The 13,233-nt window shown below is 43.3% G+C and overlaps 1 protein-coding gene across 1 annotated transcript in view; it reads left to right on the forward strand.

Annotated features, from left to right (window-relative positions):
* Positions 1 to 13,233, forward strand: part of CELSR1 (cadherin EGF LAG seven-pass G-type receptor 1) — a 175,233-nt gene that overhangs the window by 81,103 nt on the left and 80,897 nt on the right. The gene's annotated exons all lie outside the window — the stretch shown is intronic.

Consider the following 13,233-nt stretch of genomic DNA (forward strand, 5'->3'; position numbering starts at 1 on the left):
ACACCAACCATTCTGTGATCCTATGATTATGGTACAATATGGGGAGAAGGTACGTTCTTAATTGTGGGCTGCACGGAATGAAGTCGAGGAGCCTGCAGAGATGAGAGGCCGCGAGCACACACTGCGGCATGACGGTTTTGCTGCTGTTGAACAAGTGCTGCCCCAGCTCTTCCACCGTGTAGGTGTTTAATATTGAGCCCTAATGGCCAGGTGTAATCACAGGATCATAGGATGGTTTGGGTTGGAAGGGACCTTTAGAGATAATCTAGTCCAACCCCCCTGCCATTGGCTTCAGTCTCCTTCATTAAAGTGAAATCTTGTTAAATGCCTGATGTGAAAGTGGCACATTTGGCCCTGAAGCCTGGCCAAGCTAAGCTCATGTTTGCTGTCAGGCAGCTGGGTCTGTGTGAGCAAGGCAGACTGCTAACCTGGCGTGGCTACCCACCTGCCTCTGGCACCTGACCTCTCCTTCCCACCTCTTGCCAAGAAAAGGTCCTATGAGTAGGACCTTAGTGGTTAGTCGAGTTTGATGGGGGAGAGAGACCTGTTGAGCACCTTGGGTTTCCTACTGGCATTCCGGTCAGTAACGGACCAGTCTGAATTTAGGATTCTCTTTGTTCTAGCATACGTGAAGTCTCTCTTTTTATTGCCTTTAATCTGTTGTACCTGTATTTCTTTTTTGAATTATCTTGCTCCATCAGTTTTCAGCAGGTTTTAGGCTTTTGACTTGTACTCCTGATTTTATAGTGATGGGGTTTCTGTTACCACACCTAAATGAGAGTCACAATTCTCCCAGGCTTTTTGAAAACCTGTGTCATAAGGAATTTGCTTATCTTCACTGGTCTAATTTAAAAAAAAAAAAAAAAAAGGTGGAAGGTGGAGCATAATTACACAAAGTGGAGCTATTTGATATTATAATTTTATAGGTACATGTAAAACCCCTCCTCGCTGACATAGCTAAATTCTCACACACTGTTGTAATGGTGAACATATGTATGCATTGCAGAACATTGATCTGAAGGAAACTATACACACTGAGGTTTGCTTTAATTAAAATATTTTAAATAGCAGTTTATTAAACAACGGCCGGCTTCTCAGTAGCTATAGTTTACAGTTGTGTTTTTATTAATTTAGCCAAGGTGAGCCTTGTGTAATGTAAGACTTGGGGTTTTTTTCTCGTAGATGTTTTTTAATGTCAGATAGGTTAGCCGAGTAAAGTTTTAAACTTCGTGTAAGCCACACAAATGCATTCTGATACGTCAAAACATACACTTACTAAGTGTCAAAATAGCCCGTATATTAGACTACCCTTTAAGTGGGTTTTTTTTGCCAATGGCTAGGTGTCTTGGTTGGTGTTTTTCTCACTGAAAACAAATCAGGTAGGGAAAAAGGAGAAGAGAGAGGAGGAGAAAAAGCTCAACAACTTGCCTTTAAGTTATTTGTGGGGAAGATAAAATCATAGTGAGATAGTATTTTTTCCAATGTGCCCCATGTTCTGGAAAGGCCCTCACAATGTTCACAGCAGTTCATAGATGAAGGCTGAAAAAAGAAATTCCAGGAAGGCTGGAATGAAATATTTTAGATCTTCCAAAACAAAAAAGAAATCTAACCTCTGAGGCGCAAGGTAGCGGGGCTCCTTTTCACCTGGCTGTAAATACGAAAATAGGAAACAAAGCAGGGAAGGCCCTTTACAGTTCAATAAGACTGAATTATGAAAAACATGTTTGGCTTCTGTATATATTTATAATTCCTAAGTTAGACATTTTAATTTTCATCAGTAGATAAACAACAGGAAAGCGGTAGGAAGGAGGGTTGGGTGCAGAGACGAGGGTATCAGGATACCCCCCCATCCCCCCCCGCTATGGAGGAGAAAAGTATAAAGTAGTTTCTTGTGTGTCTGTTCTTTGTGTTATGATGATGGAAAGTTTCGACAGTTGAGCGCCAGACTGGGGCACTTGGCCTTGAACATCAAGATAATTACAGTTCTGCAATACAGTGGTGCGGAGCATGGTGGGAACCACAACTTCATTGTTGTTGCAAATGCTCTTTTGTTTAGAGCATCATGGTTGAGTGCCTGCATCCCAGCCTCTGCTCCTCCTGGGGCAGGTTTTGTTCTGCGACCCACACTGTACGGTGCCCCCCCCCGCCATCACAGCTTCCCCAGCAGTCGTCAGCCTCCGTTTTCAGTTTCTAAAAATCAAGATGACGATACTTTACTTCAGGCTGTCTCTCAAATTCTCCACAGCTAAGCATATGAGAGCTGTTATGCTGCATTTTCCAATGTAATAATTAAAAAACATACTTTAGTTAGGTAGGGCCACCCAGTTTCAAGGGGTCAGCACACTGATGTGCATATTGTAAGAAATATTATTAAGATGGGTGCTTTGTATTAATATCTTAACGCAATATAGATGACACAGTAAAGTATATTAACTTTAACAAGACAGTAATCATGTAAAGTGACTTTAAAAGGAAGGCATATTTTACAAAAAGGTTGAATTTTAATCTACTAAACTGTTGTAACAAGAGTTAAGTTCAAAATGGGGAAGCTGGCTGGATTAATTTTTCATTAATCTATTGAAAAATTTTTTAAAATGTAATTTTTAAATTTCTACCTGTTCTGTAGACTTAAAAATACGTTGATTTTGAGATTTTCTGTGTTAGTTGTATGAGACATTACAATGGCTTTTTCAAGAGTCGTTAAGATTAAGTTGCTTTTTGTTTTCAGTTTATGTTTACTGACCTGTGTAGGAAATATTTTTGAGACTATCAAAACATAAGATTATGGGATTATCTTTTTAACCCTAATCCTTTTAATTTGACAAGCAAAGGGTAATTTTTGGTTTTTTTTCAAAATTTGCCTTCAATGTATAACAGTGGAAATTTGATGAGCATCAGATTATTTTTGCCGGTTCTGTCTACTTCATCAAGCAAAACCTTTGAACTCATACAATCCACAGTAAAAACAACTATACAGTACTTTTAAGTATAACTTTCTTTTAGCCTAATACTTCTCTTATAAAATGAAAATATAAAGCTCTGAAATCCCAGCTTCCTAAAATGTAACTACAATAGTAGACTTACTTTAAGCGTGTTTTTCAGTTGCTTTATTAATATTTTATGGCTTCTCTTCAATTATTCTCACTAATTGGCCATTATGTTTCTTTCCACCAGAGCTTCTGGGACCACCTAGGATGTTAAGGAGCATGATTTGGTTTGAGGTCTGCCTATTTCTAAATGCCGTCGTTTTTACCATTGTGTTAGATTATGCAGAAGATGTGAGAGTGAGATTTTCCTGTGAAAACTTCTAATGTTTGGAAAACGCAAAATGCAGGCTCTCAAGAGTCTTCCTTTAACAGAGATGTGCAGCGTTAGCTGCTTGTGCAGTTAATGCAGTGTTAGCTGCTTGGGCAGTTAATCCCAGGGCAGATGGCTTCTTCTGTGCTTTGTCCCTTGTTCTGAGCCAAAACATCAAGTCTGTAATAGCTACATGGAGAAAATTAAATGGGATCTTAGTGGAATATGGGCCGGATTTTCTGAAGAAAATAGTATGTTTGCCATTGAAAGGGAGACCCCGACCACCTTTTTCCCATATTCCTGAGCCCTTTTCTTTCTTCCTCTCTTTCTGAGGTCAATTATTTGCAGGTATGGTCCCTTTTTCAGCAGCGTCAAGATGTTACCTTGCTCAAAAATAAGTGCTAGAGCTTTCCCCTTCCTTACAAATTTGGGAACTGGGAGCTGCAGCCCATTGCTGTCCTCCTCTGTGGAAAGCAGCTTAGGGAAACCAGGCTGAAGGCGAGCGGGATGCCTGCTGGTGCCTGGAAGCACGTCTGGTTTTCCAGCTCCTGAGTTCCTGTTGATAAAAGATGTTACTGCACACACGCCCCTGGCACAGCCACCATGCCTTGCTTGCTTTCCTCATTCATGTAAATAGTGTAATATATTTTGAAAAGCCCAGTGTGAGGCCAAAATGGCCTGCGGAACGACAGCCTTGGGGAATTCACGGTGCCAGTGGTGGCATTTGGTGCCCGGTAAAAATTGCACCTTTGCGTGACGAAATAGTCAGGGGCACTCAGAGGCACGCCAAGCCTATGAGTGCCCTTTTTCTTTCTCACTTCTGCCGGCGGAAGGAGATGAGAACCAGGCATGGTGGCTGGTTCCCATGCTGAAGTGCCTGCAGGTGTGCGGGGATGCAAATACGGAGCAGGCTGCAAAGGCTGTCCCGAAGGGAACGTGTCCTGCAGGACACCGTGGCTGCTCCAACCTTCGGTTCCCTCCCTGTGCCCCCTGAGTAACGCTCCTGGAGATGAATCAAGGGGCATAGAGAGCAGAGAAAAAAATAATAATATCCCATATATATATAGTAAAGATAGACAATGATTGTTTCTCTTAAAAATAAACGGAGGGAGGGATATCCCTCTGTAAATGAATATAAGTATGTTATGCAGACGTGTGTTTTGTTCTTACACCTCCAGGTTTCTCATTGGTTTTAAGGTGGGATTTTTAGGAAGAGATATATTCCAAGTAAGACATAATGCAAATTGCAGACACAATGGCATAATCTAATTTGGGATTTATCTTTGACATCTACGGTAATGTTTTCTCCCTACTAAATACATCCAGAGATAAAGCTTAGGCTTTTGAAAGGCACTGCTTCATCACCATATCTTACCCCAAATCATAATTTGCATTATGATAAATTGTCTTACGTATAAACCTGCCACAGAACTCAAAATAAACTGGAAATTTTGGTGCGTTTCTTTTTTCTCTTGTGTAGATTTATGCTGAGTATAGCCCTGGGTGAGAGTCGGAACCTAAAAAGTTCTCTAAAGCTTTAACTTAGAGGTCAAATGCAGAGGGAGAGGACACCTTGTGAGGGCACGATTGTGTCCGGTGCCATGGGAGCAGGCAGTGGGGAGAAGCCAGGCACATTGCATGCACCTCTTCTTTTGCTGTAGTGTCTGGCCCCTTGCTCATCAGAGTGCTCTCAGGAAAAAATCACATTCCGTGCGGTAAGTGTTGTTAGCGCTTCTGGTGCTCGCACCACTCCTGGCCTTCTTGCTGGAAGGTGAAAGGCGAGCTCTCTGGTGTAGACAGAGTGGAAGCTTAATGACTGAGAATTTTTAATCCTCAACAAATATATGAGGAAGAAAGCCGGGTATTAAAGACTCAGTCACGACTTTCGTCTGTGCCCTGTTCTTGCCAGTACTGTCACAACTTTTGTCTGTGCTCTGTTCCTGCCAGCACTGCTGGAAGTCGCACGGGACGACAAGGTCCAGTGACCGGTTGAATTGAGCGTATATCATCTTGAGAACATGCTCATAATTTTCTGGAATCCACAGACTAATTCATTTCTCCAACAGATGTGCCCCAAATATCACTAATCCTCCTCAGTATTGTTTCTCTTTTTTTCCCAGTTATTCCTTCTCATTTAAATGCAAAAACACACAAAAAAACCCCCAAATCCCAAATCATCCATGCATCCATCCATCCACCCGTCTCTGCAGGGTGTCTTTCGTTTTGCTTTGTCGTGTGACCAGGAAAGGGGAGGAGGTGAGGAGGAGAGGAACGTCTTTGCTCAGGCTGGTGCTGCGTGTAGGATCCTGGGCCTGATTTTGGGCTGTTGATGGGCTGGGTACCATTTCAGTGGCTGCTCTGCATGTGCAGCGCCTCAGCGGGCACAGCCCAAAGCAACTTGAGAGACCTGACCTTTCCCTGCTCTTGCTTTTTTAAAATACAATTTAGCTTGGTTGCTAGGCGGAAAAGATCAGGAGGTGGGATGGGGTCCTGGCCTCCCCCTGGCCTGTTTGGCATGGGGAGTTTTTCATTGTAGTCCTCCTCCTCCCAGGAGCTTGGAGGACCCCGTAGCAGCTGGCGTGCAGATGCTGTCTCCAAGGACCCCAGTGGGAAGAAGAGCTGGGAAGGGTCGAGTCGCATCTTCCTGTTGGGGTGGGAGTGGGAATGGGAGTTCCCTCAGAGCAACTTGTTTCGGTCCTGTGTTTCAGGCTGGAATTTGACCACCACATGCCTTGGGGACAGCAGATGCCACCCGCAGCTTCAGAGGCAAATGAAAGAAGATAAAAAGCCTCCCATGTTCATTATTTTGGAGCATCTCATGATTAAAGCTCTCATGACCTTTATTTAGCCCAGTCTCATGATTTTTGGAAATCTGATTTGTGAGTTTTCAGGGATGCCTGGGGGGAACCTTGTGGAAGAAGGCACGGGGAAGGGAGAAGGGTGATGGTAAAGGAGAGGGATGACATATATAGCCAAGAGAGCACCAGTAATTCTGCGCCCTCTCTTCCCACCAGTCCAGAGCTTAGTCCTTATGCCCATGAAGAAACTAAATCACATCTAGAGATAAAACAGTGATTTCCCGAGTATCTTATTATAGGATCATTTTCTGTCACCTCAGAGCTCTACTTGGCAAGCTATATGTGTATATATAGTGTGAGAGGAATGCTTTTGTTGTTATTTTGCTTAGTGTTTTAAATTCAGGTTACTCTCTTGCAAATACATCTTGTTAAATCTGGAACGGTTAGCACCTTAAATTACGAAGGACAGCTGTCACTACGAGTCAATGGGATTTAGTTCTAAACAGCGTGAGTGTATGTGTGGTGTGTGCTTCCGTGTGTTTATGTATGTATTTATGTATTTTTTTACCCTAGCCTGTTTCTCATAATATACCTTTATAGTGCAGTGAGCAGCAAAGGGGAAAGCAAAGGGGAGGGGGGAAACTGGACCTTAAACTGGTATTTCTCCCTGTAAGAGGGTTGGGGCCAATTTTAATTTTCCTAGATCAGTCCCAATTCTAAAAACGTATATGAATAGGTAAAAGGAAAAGCCACAGCATGTTTCCAAATATGAACGTTTAGTAGCAGTGTAATATAGAAACCTCATGCAGTGATGACCATCAGCATCAGTATTAAGTCTAACGAGCGTGTCTGCATGGCCTCTCTGAAGTGGCAGTAGGGGTTTGGCCATTGATTTCTAAGGGACCCAGATTTTAACTTTGCTCTTCAAATAGCACTTCTGAGTCATCTGCGTAAAATGATACATTAATATAGTCATCCCCTAATTATTCACGGTCACTAGTACATCAATGGATTCTAAATTCTATTTGATCCAGCTTCTCCTTCATTCAGAATGACTTGGTTACTTTTTCTGGGTAACTGCTCTCTAACTTCTCTCATAAAACCGGTAGATTTTTGCTTGTTTGTTTGTGTAATGTTCCATTGGTAAGTGGCATTTGCTGGGAGGTAAGACGGACTTCTCCCAGTAGGTTCTGAGGGTGGGCTTGTGCACCGCAGAGCCACCGAAGTAATGAATTTCCCTTTATGGGCAAAGTCCAATATTCATTTTTATTATTTGAGTTGCACCTACGTTTCAGGCACATTTACCTACAGGATATCCCTGCACAGTCAGCGGAGAGAGGTGGGTGTATACTGAAGGTGTTGATCCAGTTCACTTAAGTCAAGCATAAGCCACTACGTTCGCATATGAGCCATCTGAAATGGCTTAAAGCTGTATTTCCATAACAGTTAAACCTTTCTAAGACCATTCTTATTCCTGTGTGCATGGTGCTGCCTCCTTCCCTTGTGCCTGCTGTGCTATTCATCCCATCAATCCTAGGAGGGACCTAATCAGAAGATCACTAACCCTACAATAAAAAAACGAATGGTGTTTTGCCATCTGAGCTCCACAAATCAGTCAACTGCGGGATTACATGAATGCCAACACAAGGGAGGGGGAGGAAAGTGCAATGAGTTTGGGGAAAGGAGGGGACTATGGTGATACTATGGTAACTCCCACTCAGCCTAAACTATGGTGACACCACCTCTAAAGTGGGTGCCCTGTATCCCAACCTCTTTATCTCTTGTCCCAGTAGAGATTTCCAGACTGATTCTGCAACTAACTTGTTTTTAACAACCTTCTTATTACTTAGTGCACTGATTGCTTTAGTGCCGATTGTCATTTCAGGTTAGTAGCGTTTTAGCTACTAGAGGAAGAGGAGGATTGATTTTCCCATAATGTGCAAGATAGCAAATACATTTTTAATGACAGTTGATGCTTTAGTAGGGCAATGGGTCAGTGGGAGTTCTTTGAAGAATTTAGTTGCCCTATTTCTTGTTGTTTCTCCTTTTGCTGTATTTCTTGTTGTTTCTCCTTTCCACTTTAAAGTACATCATTTTAGGCTGGCTGCTTAAATCAGCTTCTCAAAACGCTTTCCCTTCTGGTGAAGCAACTACAAACACAGAGAAGAAGATTAATATGTATCTGGAGCAAATGGCAGGATGGGGGAAAGGCGAGAAGAATCAGTTGAAGTAGAACAATTACAGATACTGAGTGAAAAATTAACGTGTCTAGGGAAACTGGAAAAAAAGAAAAAAGAACATGAGTTCAGGTCTGCTGCTTCGTGTAAATATACATTTAATGTACTGTTTCAGTTGAAAACAATCAGAGAATACTACAAATTTTTGAGGGCTAGTCCCTAAATGGGGATATTGTGGAAACATATTGCAGTAAGTTGAAGCGTAGAGTTATTCTGTATTTATTCCAATGCCATCATGTTGTTTCCAGCAAGCTCTCCAACGTTATACGTTGTCTGTGTTGGAAGGTCAAGCAACTCGCCAGCAAAACCACAGGCAGATTCCTGCAAAGAGCAGCTCATTGATGCACTCCAGTGTGCTCTTTGAAACCCATAACGTTCAGCTCACAAGGCATTTCCAATTGTGAGATTATTTCTTCATTTTTCAGATAGCTTATTTTTACTTCTTTTCACTTTTTTATCATCATTTATTGTTTATTCATTAAACTCTTCCATTACTTTACTTGGAGCAAGTCATCAGACCAAGTCTTTTGCGTTGCTTGTTCTTATTATATTATGCCTGATACCATGGTGTCCTCACATAAATTTAATAAGAAAAAAATTATGATTAACGTCTTTGTAAAGTTAGTCCTAAAATTGGAGAAGAGATATATGATGGTTGAGAGTAGGAAGCAGTGTCAAAGGCAACTACCACGTTGTGATCTGAAGTGCTTTAGAGCCGGGAAGCACTACTTGAAGGGCTGTGTAAAAGCCACAGGGCTCATAGCTTTCAGAGTCATCGATATTAATTTGAGAGCCTATAAGATCAGCTGCTGTCCTGTAGCAGTAAACCATTTGCTGGCTTGGGCCAGGATTTTTTCAAAACCCAGGAATCTGCCGGCAGATAACAGGCAGCCGTGGCCCGTGTTATCTGACGTGCTTTAGATTTAGCAGCTGTAGGGAGCTTCACATCTCCTGCTTGGATTTCATGGAGTTGTGAGAAGTAACTTGTTCTTTAAGCGATCCCTAAAATACTGTCCAGTGTGAAAAATGGAATTATATTAGCAAAGGGAGTGCCACAAGGAGCGAAGGGGTTTCACGGGCTGGCTGAGGGGGTGAGCCATCCCAGCATTGCCAGTGTCACAGACTGTCCCCAGGCTGTGTGTGGCAGCTATTTGGGCTGTGCTCTTATCACCCGAGCCCCTCCAGACCCTCACTGCACAGCAGCTCTCCCTCCTTTCCGTACTATTTTTTCCCACCGGACTGCGAGACATCCCCTCTGACGGCGTGTCCCAGCCCTTCCGACCTTCAGCTGCCAGCAGGCACACAGGCGCTTTTCATCCCAGAGGCTGGCGGATGCAGATCCCTTCCTTTTCAGCTCCTCAAGTAGCTCTTCCCTTAGGGGCTTCCAACTCCGGCTTCAGCCAGCAACCAGCTTGTCCTTCAAGTACGTGCGGGCTTTGGTTCAAATTTTGAGGATGCTTTTCAGGCTGTGCCTCAAAGCTCCCGCAGGGACAGCAGTGTGTCTGGGATGAGGTGGCCGCCCTTGGAAGTGACAAACCCAAGAGCCACACAAAGGTGTGTTCCGTTCCAGTCCTGATCAAAGCCGTGCTTCGAACGCTTGCTCAGATGGCTGCTCCGTAGAGCCAAAGATGCCATCTTTCTAAAGAATTCCAGGCACTTTCGGAAAAAAAGGGTGATTAAGGATTTATCGAGTTTCTTGGTAGACCTTTGTGCCTTGAAGCACAGTGATGTCTTGGAGGTACTGTAGAGATTTAAAAAACGTTATTTTAATATATTTTGTTAAATATACATAAAATATGAAAATACAACATCAAAGAGTATGCATCAAATGCAGTTCTCATTTACATTACAGACCAAAGAGAATTCAGAATAATTTTAGTAACTGGGACATCAGTGATGCTACAGCTGAATGAATATAGGACAAAGGATCTTATTCAAAGTTGAACTACAGTTTTTTAAAACCACTCCTTTAAGCATCACAATGCAAAGCAGTAATAACCGCAATTCAGTAGAACTTTTCTGTAAGCTTTCTTTTCTCTTAAATACTTTTATGCCTGTATAGGTAGCTAAACGGTCTATAAAGTCTTGTTATATCACAGAATTAATACAGAACCACCAGTGACTTCCAGCTTAGGCTTTTTTATTTTGCCTTTTTATTTCCATATTGCCATGGCATTTCCACAGTGTGCTACAGTGCCAGGAATCTCTCCTTTTAGCTCCCTCCTTTTTCTCCCTGTGTATTCAAGCCTGCACGTTATTTGCTTTTGCCAAATATATCATCCTGTTTTCAGAAAGCCTTGCAGATTACATTCCTCTCCGAGTTGGAGAGTTATTTGACGAAATATCCTATTACTTCTTTAAAGCGACAAACCTTTGTTCAGTCTTTCTATAGGAATTGTGTTTTTCCAGTTTTTTGAGGGTTTTTGACACAAGGTATGTGTGTCTGTTAGGGGAATTGGCTGCGCTTATCCAGCACATCATCAAGAAGTGCTTTCAGTAGTGTCCTCTCGGTGCATCTGATGTGTGTGTGCACTTTGTTTGGCATATCCAGTACACTGGGGGAATTTTCTCTTTTGGATGATACATACAATTTTTCTCCAAAGAAACATGTTGTAGAGCATTTTAAAGTGCTAGGGAAGGTGTATTCATGTAGTCTTGCCTGGTACTCACAGCTGATGAATGGAAACAGGAAGACATTTATCAAGTGGTTTTCACAGCTTTTCATCTTAATGTATTAAAGTGAGAATATAGGAACATCAGTCCTGAATCAGAAAAGCTGTGAGCACAGGCTTGAAGTCGAACCCTTGGCTATACAGTTTATTACTTGAGAGGTTTTGGCTTGCACTCCCTCTAGGATGATGGGGAAGATTTATTTCATAATTTGTTAACTGTAAGAATTACTATTATAGAAGGATATGTTCCTCTCCCCTGTGCTTTGTGTTACATCCTTTTTCAGTTTACTGAAATGCCTCAGTATATTTTTTGCCAGGAGATACCCACAAACACATTCATCAGGAGGCAGTGGTACGATGGCTCAGCTCATCGTGGGGAGCAGGACCAGAAGTCATAGGATCACAGGATGGTTGGTGTTGGAAGGGACCTTAAAGATCATCTAGTTCCCGTCCCCCTGCCCTGGGCAGGGACACCTCCCACTGGACCAGGCCGCTCAAAGCCCCATCCAGCCTGGCCTTGAACACCTCCAGGGATGGGGCATCCACAGCTTCCCTGGGCAACCTGTTCCAGTGTCTCACCACCCTCACAGTAAAGAATTTCTTCCTAATATCTCATCTAAATTTCCTCTCTTTCAGTTTAAAACCGTTACCCTGTGTCCTATCACTACGCTCCCTGATAAAGAATTCCTCCCCATCTTTCCTGTAGGCCCCCTTCAGGTACTGGAAGGCAGCTATAAGGTCTCCCCGGAGCCTTCTCTTCTCCAGGCTGAACAACCCCAACTCTCTCAGCCTGTCCTCATAGCAGAGGTGCTGCAGCCCTCTGATCATCTTCATGGCCCTCTGCTGGACCTGCTCCAACAGGTCCACGTCCTTCTTATGTTGGGGACTCCAGAGCTGGATGCAGTACTCCAGGTGGGGTCTCAGGAGAGCGGAGTCGAGGGGCAGAATCGCCTCCCTCGACCTGCTGGCCACATCCTGTGGAGCTGAGCCCACCTGAGTGGCTGCCTGCATGATCATGGTGCTCTTGTCTTTGCCCCTGCATTTTGCCGGTGTAATATCGTACCTGCCTGAAAGGCGCATGATGTTGATGTGAGAGGAGAAAGGCAGCGAAGCTGGAGAGCGGGAATGGCTGAGCTCTCCACCTCACCTTGTCTCAGAAGTCACTGCCCCTGGGTCAGTGGCCACACTAGCTGCAAACCATGGCGGTTTCCAGCCTGGCATGGAACAGAGGTGCAGACCCAGGTCTGGATGTGGCAATACGGCCCAGCGCGGGCGGCTTCGGCGTGGGAATCTGTGGGAGCTGGGCTGCGGGGGCAGCGACCGCAGCAAAACTTTCCATTTTAATTTGCCTTTGTTTGTGAGTCACTGCCCACGGCTCCTGCTGCTTTTACTTTCCTCCAGGAATGCATTTGCACGGTTTTAACTGTGCTTGAATTAATGTAATTGTATAATCTGGTAACAAGTAATCATGCAAATATCAAACTGTTGGAAATGTATTCGTTCCTTCAGCTGGCTGTGTTGAGTAATTTTGCTCTATATTTGTTTCTCAGACATTGTTGCTGGGTAAAATTCAGCTGTGTAGGCCATCTTCAATTTCTCTGAACAATTTTACGTGCAGGATCTGAACACGCTTTATATCTTAAGAAGACACATGCCAAAACATAAATGTTAACTAATTAACTCACATAGAGGGTTTAGCTTTCTGTACAATGATTAATTCAGCAGCTGCTTTTGTCCCAGCCGCAGATTTTCTAAGTGGATATCCTCTCTACATTATGAACACAAATTATTGTTATCACAAATTATTTTTTATGAATTGCAATTCACTCTCAGATTTTGGGCAAAAGCGGGAAAATTTATGGCGTACGTACAAAGCAAGATGCCTGATTGTTTAGTACTTGCATTTAACAGATCTTGATACAGGCTTTTGAATAAAGTCGAAGTATTTGGGGGGAAACAGCTTCAGCAAGCGGTACGCAGAATCCGTAACTTCTGTGGAGAGTTATTGTGCGCCTCTCTGAAAGGTTCAGAAAATGGGCTGTCACCTGCAGGATACGTGGGAAAACGTGGAAGCAATCCGTATGTCCTCAGCATCCTGCTTATTCTTCCTGTAAACGTTTTCCGAGCCTTGTCACGAGCTCAGCTGTGCCCTGCCACCGCCATGGGCAGCAAAGCCAAATTCCACTGGAGGCAAAATGCAAACACTTATCTGTTTGCACAGTTCCCAAC

The sequence above is a fragment of the Chroicocephalus ridibundus genome, chromosome 1 (assembly GCF_963924245.1).
Source record: "Chroicocephalus ridibundus chromosome 1, bChrRid1.1, whole genome shotgun sequence".
Lineage (NCBI taxonomy): Eukaryota > Metazoa > Chordata > Aves > Charadriiformes > Laridae > Chroicocephalus > Chroicocephalus ridibundus.